Genomic DNA, 15358 nt, shown 5'->3' on the forward strand with positions numbered 1-15358 from the left:
TACTTTGGCTCCTCTCACTTCCTTCAAACAAAAGGTGTATCCATGGGCACTCGCATAAGTCCCAACTACACCTACCTTTTTGTTAGCAAAGTGGAGCAGTCTATATTCCAAGCCTATATTGGTGACCATCCTGTACTTTTCCTACACAACATCAACAACTACATTGGTGCTGCTTCCTGCACTCATGCGGAGCTCGTCAACTTCATCAACTTTGCCTCCAACTTCCACCCTGCCCTCAAACTTACCTGGTCCATTTCAGACTCTCCTTCTTCTTTCTCGATCTCTCTGTCTCTATCTTTAGAGACTACTGATGTCTATTATAAACCCACTGATGCTCACAGCAACCTAGACTATACACCTTCCCACCCAGTTACTGGTAAAAATGCCATCACCTTCTCTCTATTCCTCCAACTCCACCGCAACTGCTCTCAAGACGAGACATTTCATTCCAGAATGAAGGAGATGTCTTCCTTCTTCAAAATAAGGGGCTACCCTTCCTCCATCATCAATACTACTCTCAACTACATCTCTTCCATTTCACGCATGTTTGCCCTCACCCCATCCTCCTGCCACCCCACCAGAGATAGGGTTCCTCTTGTCCTCACCTACCACCCCACCAGCCTCCATGACAAGCACATAATTTTCCAGAACTTCCGCCATCTCCAAAGGGTTATCACCACCAGGCACATCTTTCACTTCCCTCCATTTTCTGCTTTCCACAGGGATTGCTTCCTATGTGACTCCCTTGTCCAAGCGTCTCTCCCCACCAATCTCCCTTCTGTCACTAATCCTTGCAAGCAGAACAAATGCTACACTTGCCCCTACACCACCTCCCTCACTACCATTCAAGGCCGCAAAGAGTCCTTCCAGGTGAGGCAACACTTCACCTGTGAGTGTATTGGGGTAATCTATTGTATCTGGTGCTCCCAATGTGGCCTCCTATATATTGGTGAGACCCAATGTAGATCAGTAGACCACTTCACCGAGCACCTATGCTCCATCTGCCAGAAGAAATGGGATCTCCCAGTGGCCACCCATTTTAATTCCCCTTCACATTCACATTCCGACAAGTTAGTCCTTGGCCTCCTCTATTGTCGTGATGAGCCACAAACTGGTTGGAGGAGCAACTTCTTATCTTCCATCTGGATAGCCTCAAACCTGATGGCATGAGCAATGATTTCTCAAACTTCCGGTAATTGCTCCCACTCTTCTTCACCATTCCCCATTCCCACTTCCCTTTCTTTTATGGCTTTCTGTCCTCTCCTATCAGATTCCCCCCTCTCCAGCCCTGTATCTCTTTCACCAATCAACTTCCCAGCTCTTTACTTTGCCCCTTCTGCACTCACAGTTTCACCTGTCACCTTGTGTTTATTGCACCACTCCACCCACTTCTTAATCTGACTCCTCATCTTTTTTTCTCCAGCCCTGATGAAGGGTCTCAGCCTGAAATGTTGACTGTATTCTTTTCCTCAGATGCTGCCTGGCCTGCTGAGTTCCTCTAGCATTTTGTGTGTGTCACTTGGATTTCCAAAATCCGCAGATTTTCTCTTGTTTAAAGTATACTGAAATAGGATTTCTTTGAGCTAATCCACAAAACATTGTGCATCATGTCAAATCAAAAGGAAAATTTTAAAACCTGTGAAATCTCCAAGGCCTTGCACAAAAAAGGTATTTATGGAAGAATGGCAAGAAAGAAGCGTTAGCTTAAAAAAAAAGCATATCTTTGCCTGTCATTTGGAAGATGCTGTAAAGATGTGGAAGAAGGCCTTGTGGTCAAATGAGACTAAAGTGGAATTTCTTGGCCTCAACACTAAGTGGTAAATCTAATATTGTGTGCCAGCCATCCCTACTGTAAAGTATGGTGGAGATAGCATCATGCTATGGGGGTGCCATTCTGCAGCAGAGACTGAAATCTGGTCTGTATTGATGGGAAGATGAATGCAGCCAAATACAGATAGATTCTGGATAAAAACCTACTAATCTCTGCTGGAAAGCTTAAACTGAGGAGGAAGAACATCTTTCAACAGGACAATGACCCAAAGCATACTGCCAGAATAGCATGGAGTGGCTTCAAATGAAGAAGATTCCTGACCTTAACCCGATCAATCATCTCTGGCAAGACCTCATGGTTGTTGTCCACCATCTCTCCCCAAATAACCTGGTACAGCTTGGGCAACTTTGAAAGAAGAAATGGACAAATTGTGCTCTATTACGTTGTGCAAAGCTAATAGAGTCTTACCCAAAAAGACTACTGGCTGTAATACTTAGCTGTGAGAGGTAGTTCAACTAAGTACTGTGCAAAGGAGGATGAATACTTTTGAACTGTTGACATATCGGTTTTTGAATTTTTAGTTTTACATGTCTTACAATTTACCCTGTTTTTTGGCCTCTACTGTGAAAAAAGGAGGATGTGATTAACAAATAAAAATTCTCAGTTAAATTGATCAAAATCCAATTTATCGCCAGATGGTCCTGGTTCCCCAACTGTTGGCGCAGACATTGTTAACTTGGACGATTTCCAAGCCGGCATGACTTCTTGTTCTTGTCACTCTCATCCGGAGGTTTTGGTGTGCAAATGTAGCATAAGCGCAAGGGGTCCAGCCCAAGACCCCTACCGGACTGCCAACAACTGGGACCCTGTTGTTGCATGAATTAAGTCACTGAAGAAAGGTACTGGTGAATATGAAGCAACCTCTTCATTTTATAATACAAGATACGTAGGCATCATATTGAGACACTTTCGGTGAAAACTCTGGCTGACCCATGCTACCCCAATATTTTATGTGTTAAACATCAAAGGACAATTCCATATTTATAATGCATCCACAATGCTTTTTTACAAAATGACACACACTTCACACCTCCTGATTTGCACCCACGCCACACACATCCAAATAAATTTTAATCAGCATTGCAAACAAGAGAAAATCTGCAGATGCTGGAAATCCAAGCAACACTACAAAATACTGGAGCAACTCAACAGGCCAACAACATCTATGGAAAAAAAAGAGTACAGTCGATGCTTTGGGCTGAAATGAAGTGTCTCAGCCTGAAACATTAACTGTTTACTGTTTTCCATCAATGCTACCTGGCCTGTTCAGTTCCTCCAGCATTTTGTGTATGTTACTTAACCAGTATTGTCTGGTCTGTGAATCAAGGCTTTTAGGAACCTATTGTTCAGAGCTGCATTTTAAATTAAATCTACAATCCATATTCAGATTTCAAGATTAGAGGCTTAAGTCTTTAGAAATGCAGCTTTCTTCGTATGCCTGTTGGCTCTTGCCCTGCAGGCTGATTGCAGCTTAATCACATTCCTCGACTTCATCCCTTCATTCTCTGGTATCTAGAACTCTCTCTTTCCAGCATCAGGCTCACAGGCCCTCTCATTGATGTACAGGAAAGGGTCGGACTGGTCTCCATTTGAATTACTGCAAGGGCATTTTCCTGGTGGCACACCTTATGCTACATTTGTACACCAAAACTTCCGGATGAGAGTGACAAGAACAAGAAGTCATGCCGGCTTGGAAATCGCCAAGTTAGCAATGTCTACGCGAACTGTTCAGTCGATTGCTGACCCAACTGGTGAAAGGGCCCAGCTTGTTTATATTCACTCCCCATTCAGACTGGAGGTGACTGCGTTCAGATCCCATGTGCAATCTTCCTCAGTCTGCCTTGTTCTCAAAGTTGTGGAACCTGCTGTCTCCACTTCAACTTAAATCCCTCCCCATCTATTAACAGATTAACATTGATTTATATACCAACTCTGTCCTTGAGCACATCAACAAGTGTGTGGATAGAGTGACATCACAAACACAAATAAAAATGTTCTCTCATCAGAAACCATGGATGAACGGAGAGGTTCGCCTCCTGCTCAAAGCCAGGGATTCAGCCTTCAGGTCTGGAGACCGGGAGGCTTACAGGTCAGCTAGGGCCAACCTGAGGAGAGGAATCTCTCAGGCTAAACACACATACTTACAGAAGATTGAGGAGCATTTTAACTCCTCGGACCCCCGGCGCATGTGGCATGGCATACAGATTATTACAGACTTCAAACACCTAGTACTGTGCCCACTTCCAGCTCTGCTTCCCCTCCCCCCCCCCCCGATGAACTCAATTACTTCTACGCTCGCGTTGACCGAGAGAACAAGGAGGTCACCCTCAAAGCAGATTTCCCACCAGGTGAACCGCCTCTCTCACTTTCCACCTCTGATGTTTGCGCCACCCTGAGCAGGGTGAACGTACGGAAGGCAGCTGGTCCGGATGGAATACCTGACCGTGTGCTCAGAGTCTGTGCACGGCAGTTGGCCGGGGTCTTCATGGACATTTTCAATCTGTCCCCGGTCCAGGCAGTTGTCCCCACAAGCTTCAAGATCACCACCATTGTGCCAGTGCCGAAGAATTCCACTATCATGGGTCTGAATGACTTCCGCCCAGTTGCATTCACCCCCATCTTTGCAAAGTGCTTTCAGAGACTGGTTCTATCACATCTGAAATCCTGTCTGGTCACTACCCTGGACCCCCATCAATTTGCCTATCGCACCAACAGGTCAACAGAGGATGACATCTCCATGGCACTTCATTCTGCCCGGATTCTTATGTCAGAATGCTGTTCATTGACTTCAGTTCAGCATTCAATACTGTGACCCCGTCCAAGCTGATTGCCAAACTTCACCAATTTTTTATCAGCTCATCCCTCTGCAATTAGACCTTGGACTTTCTGACTAACAGACCCCAATCTGTTAAAGTAAACAACCTCTCCTCCTCCACTCTCACCCTGAATACCAGCATGCTTCAAGGCTGTGTGCCGAGCCCGCTTCTGTACTCCCTTTTCACCTATGACTGCGTTCCTGTACATGGTTCTAATTCCATAATGAAGTTCACAGACAACACCACAGTGGTGGCCTGATCAGAGGGGATGACGAGATGGCCTACAGGGATGAGGTCCAGCACCTGGCCACGTGGGATGCTGACAAAATCCTGGCCCTTAACACCCAGAAGACCAAGGAGATCATTGTGGACTTCAGGCATGCCAGGACCCACACTCACGTCCCTGTCTACATTAACGGAGCTGTAGTGGAGCATGTATCAAGCTTCAACTTCCTTGGTGTCCACATTTCCAAGGATCTCACCTGGTCCCTGAACTCCTCTATCCTGATGAAAAGGGCACAACAGCACCTTTGTTTCCTGAGGAGTATCAAGAAAGCTCATCTCTGTCCCAGGATACTGACGGACTTTTACCACTGTACCAACTCACCAACTCACCAACTGCATCTCAGTGTGGTATGGCAATTGTCCCATATCGGACTGCAAAGCACTCCAGTGGGTGGTGAAAACTGCCCAGCGGATTATCGGCTCCCAATTGCCCACCATTGAGAACATCTACCATAAACACTGCCTGGGCAGGGCTAAAAGCATTATCAAGGATGCACCTCACCCTAACCATGGACTTTTTACTCTCCTCCCATCCAGTAGGCGCTATTGGAACCTCCGCTCCCACACCAGCAGGCACAGGAAGAGCTTCTTCCCTGAGGTGTGACCCTGCTGAACCTCACATCACAGCACTAAGCAGTATTGCACCCATATTGTACTGTCTCAGTACTTTTATATTTGTGTGCTGTAGCACTTACTTTTTATTCACAATTATTTTGTAAATAACACTATTCTTTTGCACTTCTGGTTAGATGTTAACTGCATTTCATTGGCTTTGTATCTGTACTCGGCACAATGACAATAAAGTTGAATCTAATCTAGTATCTATTTTTCCCAATATTGTTTCTATTCTATGCTATTCAACTAATCATCTACTTTCAGCAACCAGCCTTCATTACAGAGTACCATTACTTTTACTTTTTAGCACGCTATTCACAGATTTATGTCACACTCTGGGTGTCTTCTGCCTTCACGTTTGTTGTGGGTCTGTTTCCATCAGATGAGGTCAGATCTAGTGTGACTGGCTGGTGTTCATCCCTGAGGTTCTCTGTAATGACATGGTTACTGGATACACTTGATCCCCTGCTCTGTCTGGGAGGGCAACAAGAAGGTTGCAGTCATTCAAATGGAAACCACCCCAACCCCTTCCTGTGCATCGATGAGAGGGCCTGTGAGCCTCATGCCATATGATTTAACCTGAGTCCAGTGTTTTCACTGGCTGCCTCACAGAGACACAAGTGTTAAGAATGCCATCTGTGAGCAAACTCGGCCTTTTCAGGTAGCACCCTCACCATAACTTGGTCACTTTGCTGTGAGAGGACTATCTCCTTTTGCTCCGGCTCTGTCTGATCAGCTGTGCTGGTGTTGTTTTGCTCGGGTGTTCAACACTTTAAGTTGGTTACAGAGGTCTTTCACATACTGTGTCATTCTATCCCTGCAAGCTCAAGGCTCACTGCAACCTGTAATCACCCTATAAGGGAGTCACAATGCTTGCTCCATGAATAATTTGTAGGAGCTGAGACCCAGCATGTGGTTTGGGGCTGCATGCAATCTCATCAGGATTCCTGGTAATACATCCACCCATGTCTTTCCCGTCTTGATTGATCAATTCATCCTTTCTATCATTCCTGAACTCTGAGGCTGGTAGGGTACATGGAGTTGTTGTCAAATCCCTAACAGTTGGCATATTTCCTTTATCAGCTTCCCTGTGAAATGTGCTTCCTTATCCGGGTCCACCTAGACCGGGCTCCCCTCCTTGGGAGGGTTTCCTAAACTAGAAACCATACAGCAGTGCTGGTAGTGCTGTCCCTTGTGGGTAAGTCCATCCAGATCTTTTCCCAGGATGCCCTTGGCCATGGCTGGCTAGCCAGCTGTAGCTTTCTGCCTTTACCAGGGTTGTTCTGTGCACAAATGATACAATGGCGCCAGAATTTTTCAACATCCCCGCCCATTCCTGGCCACCACCAGTCCTTCCGCAGGGTTTTGATCATGCCGTGCCTTCCCTGATGCATCACTCCATAACATAACCTCAGTGTATCTGCCTAATACATGGTGGGGCCACCATGACTCCTTCCTCCCCGTGTGTCCAGCTCCCATCTGATCCCTCATGTGCTTCCTTTCTCCACCATTTCTCCTTCTCTTCTGCCTCCACCTCTTCATATAGTTTTACTAAACTGGCTACAGTTGTTTCTTCCTGCACACTTGCAATTTCAATTGCCTCTTGTTCCTCTGCTGCCTTCTTCACGTTGATATCAACGTGCTTTCAGCTCTTTACTCTCTCCTGCCACCTCTGCTGGCACACTCACTGCTTCCAGCAGTTGTTGTATTAGGCGCCCGTGCAGAGCAATATTTTTCTTCATTGCTGGCATTCCTGATAGTTCCCATGTACCATACCACAGCCCCTGGGCCATACTGCCCCACATATTCCTCAGGCGCTTTGCTTTTACCAATAGATGCATATCTTCAGGGTGCACCCGGTGAATTTCAGCCATTTCTTTGAGCTTGCGCCAGAATTCCAAATTCCCACATGTGACTTGAAGTGAGGGTGTCTCTGACAAAATGCTCTATTTCTCCCTGGGGGTGAAAGGCTTATGAATGGTTGTAATCAGAGTCGAGGGCTGGCTTGGATCATCAGGGTTCTTGATCTGACGAGAATAGGTACCATTCTGTCAGATATATCTGGGTAAAATCTCTCTCTGAAATACTCCACTCTAATTCCCACACTATGCGAAATATAAATGATAGGTAGCAGCTAAACAGCACATACTTAGAACCACCGAGTATGTGCTCCACAATCTGCCACTTCTGGGCACTGAACTCATGATGGCTACTGTATTCCTTTGCATCACACTCGCAAAACGTGTATTCTGAAATGCAGCCCCCGAATGAGTATACACTGGCATCCCTCACCTTCAGTAACTACCTTTCACAACTGGTGACTCTATCTTACTAAATTAACACACAAAGCTTCATCTCTCATAAACACGCATGCAAACGCACACACCGCTTTTATATCAACCAGTTTAGTTCTCTGTGTTTGTGACACCTCACGTTCCCATGTACCACCAACCCAAACAGATCCAAGTGTAAGTGTTAATTTTAAAAATACGCATCCACATAGACTGTTAAGATTGCTGTCCACACAATGGATCGCACAAAGGTATCCCATCAGAGGAAGGTACTGGTAGATAAAAAGCAACCTCTTTATTTGATAAAACAAGAGACAGCAGACATCATATTGAGATGCTTTTAGTGGAAAGTCTGGCTGACCCAAACTGTCCAATATTTTATGAACCAAACATCAAAAGACAATTCCATATTTACAATGCATCCACTATGCTTTCTTTGAAACTACACAAAAACTTCACACCTCCTGATTCGCACCCACACCACAGACAATGAAGTTTGATCTGCATTGTCTGGTCTATGATTCAAGACTTTTAGGAACCTATTGTTCAGAGCTGCATTTTAAATGAAATCTACAATCTATATTCCGATTTCAAGATTGGTGGCCAAAGTCATTTGCTAAATGTGCTAAACCCAAAAATCACTCTAACAGACTGAAACCCCGGCCCCTGTGCTACAGTGGGCATCAGGTGGTTCCCGGTGTTGGCCTCCACTCCTGGTAGCCTCGGGCTCAGAACGAAGTACAGATGTGTGTGCATTGCTGAAATCTTGGAAAATGCCGAGGTTAACAACTCTAACTACCAGACTACAGAGATATACTAAAGATGCAGAGGCCAAATGAATAAATACACTCTTCTCCGATATCTGCCTGTTTAACATATCAGAAGCTATCTGAGATACATTGCATATGATAACTTTTGTACTCAGAATATTGCTTTTGTCACTTTCACACTTCCTCCGAGCAGCATGATCCTTCTTTGGTCCAATTTGCTTTTCAACCAGAGGCACAGAGCTTTGCACCAACATCTGTTTGCCCTTTGTTGGGGAGCAGTTCATGGTGTACAGCATGAAGAGAATTGTGGCATCACTCTGTACCTTACCAAATTCACTTTCAAATGGCTTTAATTTATGAGATTTGGCATGTAAATAGTGGATGGATCTCCATTCAAGTTGTAGTTGTTTCAGTCAATCATGTCTCCATAATGCTGGTCCTCCTGTATTTACCATATACAAGTACAACATGGTTTGTTAGTTGTTGTATTTCACCGTTACAGATACCAGTCCCTCAGGAGTTATCTTCTCTCTAATATAAGTTCTTAGTTGGTTATCAGCAGGCTCCAGATTCGTATCTTTGAAATGCTTCTCAAACTCATTTCATGGAATGACTGTAACAGCCAAACCAGTGTCTAATTCCATTTTAATTAATTTGACATTTTCTTCTGGTGTAAGTCAGATTACTTGTCTACTGTTAGCTTTCACATTCTAAATCTTAAAGGCACCCAGTTGAGCATCACTCTCATCATTATCAGATTTTACATAATAAGTTTGCAGATTAGTGCTCTTTTTGAAACTGTAACTTGACTTTTTAACTTTTTCTCTTCCCTGTGCAGTCCATTTACGTTTGTCTGCCCAACAAACTCTTTGAACAGTATGTGCTGTCTTACTTTGTTGTATTTTCTGAAAGTTTCACCTTTAAGCCTGCGCTTGTTTGGTGAATGTGAGCCACTGTCACAATGGTAACACTATTTGTTTGGCAAGACCAGTTTCTGTTTAAGGTTTGCAATTTTGTTCATTCTCCCTTTCATTCCTGACTGCAACTCAATTGCATCTCTGTTTGCAGTTTCCATTGAAAGCTGCTCTTTTAAATGTAAGTTGTGCTTCAATTAGGAGTAATTTTTTAATACTTCCTTGTAAGATTACACAAACTAAATGACCGCTCAGTGCATCATTAAGCCCATTACCAAACTGACAATGCTCAGAAAGTCTCTGCACAGAAATGGACTCCCCATTGTTTTTATTCCACTTATGAAACCTGAAGTGTTCTGTAATCAACAATGGCTTTGGTTCTAAATATCCCTGCATTACTTTGACAATATCAGCAAGCTCACTTATGCTGGTTTGGTTGGTTTGCCACTGCAAGTGAATCTCAGTCAAACTTCAAAGCCAACTATGCCTTTAAACCTAAGGACTTGTTTCTCATTGGCTATTTTATTTGGTTCAAAATACTGTTCAATTAGCTCACAATACATGAGCAGTTACATGTTGAGCAATTGAACATCTCAATCTTTCCGTTGCAGCCATACATTTCTGATTGTTTTTAATGATCGTTATCACCCTGTACTCACACTTTATGAACCTGTGAATTCTTCCACTTTCTGCCAATATTTTACTACTCGCTCGTGTCTCTGCAAGTGCTGTGCTGTTTTTTAACTCATTGTTCCTTACTGCATATCTTTTAGTTTGAACATCTCATTGCACTTCAACAGGACAATAGCCGTGTTGGGTTTGTTTTTTTAAAAACTACCTCATCATCACTGTTATATGTTGTAACTCCAAAACATTCAACTAATTCAAAGGAAGACACGGGAGGCTGAAATTTGGGTCTAACTTTGTGTTTACTTTAAGTAAGGCACACACGTATCATGTGGCAGCATGACGATATATGCAGTTTATGTATTTATACATATAACCCATAATTAATTAGTTAAATGAACAAGAATGCTAAATCAACCAATATATATACAAGATTACTCAAATATTACTGAAATATTAAGTACACAACACACTGCATAATAAGTATTAAATTGTCCTAATCAAGCCTAAGATTCAATCAGTGTGGAGGATTTCTCACTCTGGTATGATAACGCCTTTCCTGACAAGGGTGGTCATTCTGCTTGGCTGGTGCGACTTGTGGCTGTGAAACAATCTCAGGCTCTGGGGCTTGCCCTGTGCTGGTTGACTCTGAGACTGGTGAAAGTGGTTCTGACAGCTCTGGCCACCTTTCTTCTCAAACAAATGACTCTGCTGTCCTCAACTGACCAGTGTGTCCTCTCCCGATTTGCAAGAATGAGGGATGAAATTAGTGGCAAAGGAAAAGAATTTATAATGGAAACCAAAAATAATGGGTTTAGATCTCAAACCTTACTTGGAGGAAACATTTAGCATACGATAACAAACAATTTAACAAATCAGAAACAGTGGGGTCAACAGGTTGGTGGGGATTTTGATTTGGGTGGCGCCAGCCTACAAGTGGTAACTACTGGGATATTTTCTGAAAGCACTGAGGGATTTGTGGGTCATAACAGCCAAGCCAGTAGGAGGAAGTGAAGCCACTGCAATTGAGTCTCAGGCCATTATTTAAATGTCTGAGTTTATGAGGGGAGATTGCATAAACTGGATTTATAATCTCCCTGAGTTGGAAGGAATGATTGGTGATCTAACTGAGGAGCTTAATTGAGTAAAGGACCTACTTTACTATGACAGATAAACAGTAGTTTCTCCTGGATGGAATGTGGTACAAGGAGGCATGGTCTTCAAATTAATTCTCCAATACTCAATGCAACATTACGAAGCAGCTTTTGTTTTGCATGTTAAGAGTGGCGGAAATTGGAATTCTTATTTCCAAAAATCTCTGGATGCCATGCCAATTTTCAAGATTTGGATCAACAGGATATTTTATTAGGCAGGTGGATCACATCTAATGTATCAAGTATTGTTAAATAGAACTTGTTCCTTGAGTGATGCAGTTAAAATTGACCTCGCTGACCATCTCTAACCATTCTTTTTCACTTAGGGATGCCTTTGCACCGGAATTTGGCTTAACTAATATATTCCATGAGATACCTCAGAATAGATGATGAAGTATTTTCAAAGCTCTCCCTATTGTTGTGCATGAAATAATAAGGCATAATATGTAAATATGTAAGTGTGTTTAGATAATTGATATTTTACATTATAATTTCATACTTACCAACAGTTCTGCAAATTTACATTTGCAGAGTTAAATTTTGACCTCAGCATTATATAATGTATAATTAGCAGGTAAAAGCTACCAGCTGCAGTGGAAATGTCTCCAAGCAATCATTTTGGAGGGCATTGTGGTTATTACTGTCCCTCAGGTCATCCCTCACTTTAGCTAGTAATAAGCACTTTATGTGCAGTGTTGAATATCAATTTATGGGGCTTTCTTCCATTGACATTGCCAGAAAGTCACGTCATTGTTTTAAGATCTAAGTGCTGATGGGGCTGTTCTATGTGTTGTGCTCCAACAGCATTTCTTAGTGCCGAACCGTACAAAACTCTTTATTCAAAATCAATGGAAACATTTTCTCAATTTGCAATGTGATTGGCAAAACGTTACTGACTGAGGGCACCTGCCAGAAATTCCAAAATGCATTGCACATAATTATCTAACCTAAGGGTTGGCTTATAGCTTACCATGTCCCTCATGACCAACATGAGGTAACTTGGTGTAGTAGCAGAAGATTCTCACTTTTATTACTACTTATAAGACTCATCAAACAAAAAAGTTATTGTGTATTGAAAATTGCATGCTGTCGCAATATTTTTATTAGAACTGCGTAAAAGTACTGAGCCAAAATTGTGTGATTGATAAAGTTTGTTTCCAAGAATTCATATTTTCTTTGAAAATAGATCTGGCCCCTGTCAAGATAGTCCGAGCTGTGACATCCATTAATATTGTGGCTCAGACCTAGTTGTTCTTTATGGTCTTAGCAATGTTTTTGGGATAGTGTGGCGAGTTAGGAGTCAGAGTTTAGGGACAGGGAGAGTTAGAGGACAGGAGTAATAAATAAAGAGTCAGGGGCAGGAGCCAGTCATCAAATCAAGATGATGCTGAGCTATTGATAATCTCCATTAACGTGTGGCTCAAATTTAGCTGTAGTTTAGGTTCACGGTGATGGTTTTTCGGGGAGCACAAGGAGTTAGGGGTTAGAGACAGAATGAGGGAGTTAGAGGTCAGGGAAGTAGTTAGGGCAGGAGTCAGTATTCAGAATCGGCAGTCAAAGGTCAGCGATCCTGGAGAACAAGTCACCAGGTTCTGAGGAGACCAGCAATTCCCAGGTCAGCCCCATCCCCAGATCCCCAGTGTGGTAACTTCTACTTTACAAAAGGACCACTCGACAATTTTATGGCCAAATTAACATCTTTTTCTGGGACGGCAAATGATATTTACAATACAGAGGCTTCCAGGTACCTCGTGCGGCATGGGTGGTGGAACTACATACACAATGCACACCGGAAGTAAAAACCCCACCAACCCTGGAACGTGCCTCTTGTTACCAACAGCTTCCCAATTAGTATTAACTTACTTTTAATAATACTCACATCACAACACTTAGGTTCTGAATCAGAATGTGGTGCGGTCAGAAGTCATGAGAGCCGGTGATCGACCCAGCTGACCTGGTCAGAGGTCCTTGCAAGTCCAGAAGTCAAGGCCTGATGGTCAAACACGTGATTGACTGGTTCCCCAGGTCGAGGTTTGAGGACAAAGTGACAATTAGAGAGTTCTAGGATTCATACCTATAGGCTGGCAAAGTCCAGAGGGAACGTTGAAGGTCAAAATCCAGAGCTCAGTGAGTCAGGGGTAGAAGCCCAAAGAAGATCAAGATCGGTGAGTCCAAGGGTACAGGCCCAAAAGATGAAGATCCTGGGATGGCTAGTCCAGAGGTCAGAAGCCCAGTGTCTGTGAGTGCTGGCTAAAGACTGAACGCTGGAGACCCAATGTCTGAAAATCTGAGATTCCAGGGCACAGCAGTAACCTGTCCTAGGGTTGTAGATCTGCCTGTGTGTGTGAAGGGGTAGGTGGGAGGAAGGGTGGAAAAGAGGCTGCTTTTGCAATTGTTGTTACTGCTTGTGTTGTTCTGCTGAACATTGTAGGTATGTTATGTTGGCATTGGAATGTGTGGTGACACTTGTGGGCTGCACCTGGCACATCCTTGGATGTGTTGGTTGTTAATGCAAAACAACACATTTCACTGTGTGTTTCAATATATGTATGATAAATAAATCTAAATCCGAATCTATTTGTCTTTGTCTAACATTAAAATAAAATACTAAAAATCTGCAGATGAAAAAATGTGGCAAAGAAAACCATCAATAAAAGCAACAGGACAGGGTAGTGTTCAACTCACAATCAATATCTACCTGAAAAAGGTGATTAGTTCAACTCCTACTTGAAATTAGTAAAGGTGCAAACACAGGTGATATAATAAACAAGCAATATAACTAGTCACATCTTAATTGTTAGTACGCTTCAGAAAGTAGTATCAGAGATAACAAAGACCTACTAGCCAAAAGTAGATCACAGCGAGGAAGAATGAAGCAAAAGAACTGAGGGTCAGCAGCTTAAAATGTAAATTATTTTTTTTGAATATGGATGGTAAAGGGATTGAATGTGTTCTCAGTTTATTAACAAGAATGAGAGGTGTTTTTGAGAAAGTGTGTAGCTACCTGCAGTTACACTGTGTCAAGCTGTTGCTTTAGTATTTTACTATGGGTTATTATACACTTAGAAGAAGGTCCGTCACCCAGGCAGAAATTCAACACAGATCCACAGATCACTGCTTCGAATGTGCTTAGATGAAAGAAAGATTTAAAGGCTTTGATCCTACTTTTATAATCCTCAGAAATCACATTTGCTTGAAAGGAATAAATGAAAGAATGAAATAATTGAAGGAGAATGAAAGCAAGTGTTAAAGGAAGTGTGGGGATGGTGATGGCAGTAGAGGTCTGGGGGCTGGTGATACACAGATGAGGACAGGGGAGGGGAGGGAGGGACTGAGAGATCTAAAGAGGTTAAAATAAATGCAGATGCTGACAATCTAAAATAAAACATAAAATGCTGGCAGCATTCAACAAATTAAGCAACATTTGATGTTTCAAGCCGATGGTCTGTCATCAGAACTGGGAAAGTTTGGAAAATATAATGCCGATATTTCTGATCGGGATCCTGCATCAAACGCATTCAGACAAGTACAAATCATATAAGAAATATAATGGTCTGAAAAATAAAAACACATCAGCTTTGAATGGATCCTTGATATTGCATTTAAATGACTTCAGAATCATAATAAGGTTTATTATCACCAGCACGTGACGTGAAATTTTTTTAACTTAGTAGCAGCAGTTCAATGCATACATAATATAGAAGAGAAAAAATAAAATATTAATAATAATAAATAAACAGGTAAATCAAATTCAGTATACTTTATACAGTATACATATAGATTAGATAGATTAAAATAGTGCAAAAAACAGAAATACTGCATATTAAAAAAAAGTGAGGTAGTGTCCCAGGGTTCAATGACCATTTAAGAATTGGAATGCAGAGGGGAAAAAGCTGTTCCTGAATCACTGAGTGTTTGCCTTCAGGCTTCTGTACCTCCTACCTGATGGTAACAGTGAGAAAAGGTGCTACAGGTCCTTAATAATGGATGCTGCCTTTCTGAGACACTGCTCCTTGAAGATATCCTGGGTGCTCTGTAAGCTAGTACCCATGATG

Source organism: Hypanus sabinus, chromosome 3, assembly GCF_030144855.1.
Source record: "Hypanus sabinus isolate sHypSab1 chromosome 3, sHypSab1.hap1, whole genome shotgun sequence".
NCBI lineage: Eukaryota > Metazoa > Chordata > Chondrichthyes > Myliobatiformes > Dasyatidae > Hypanus > Hypanus sabinus.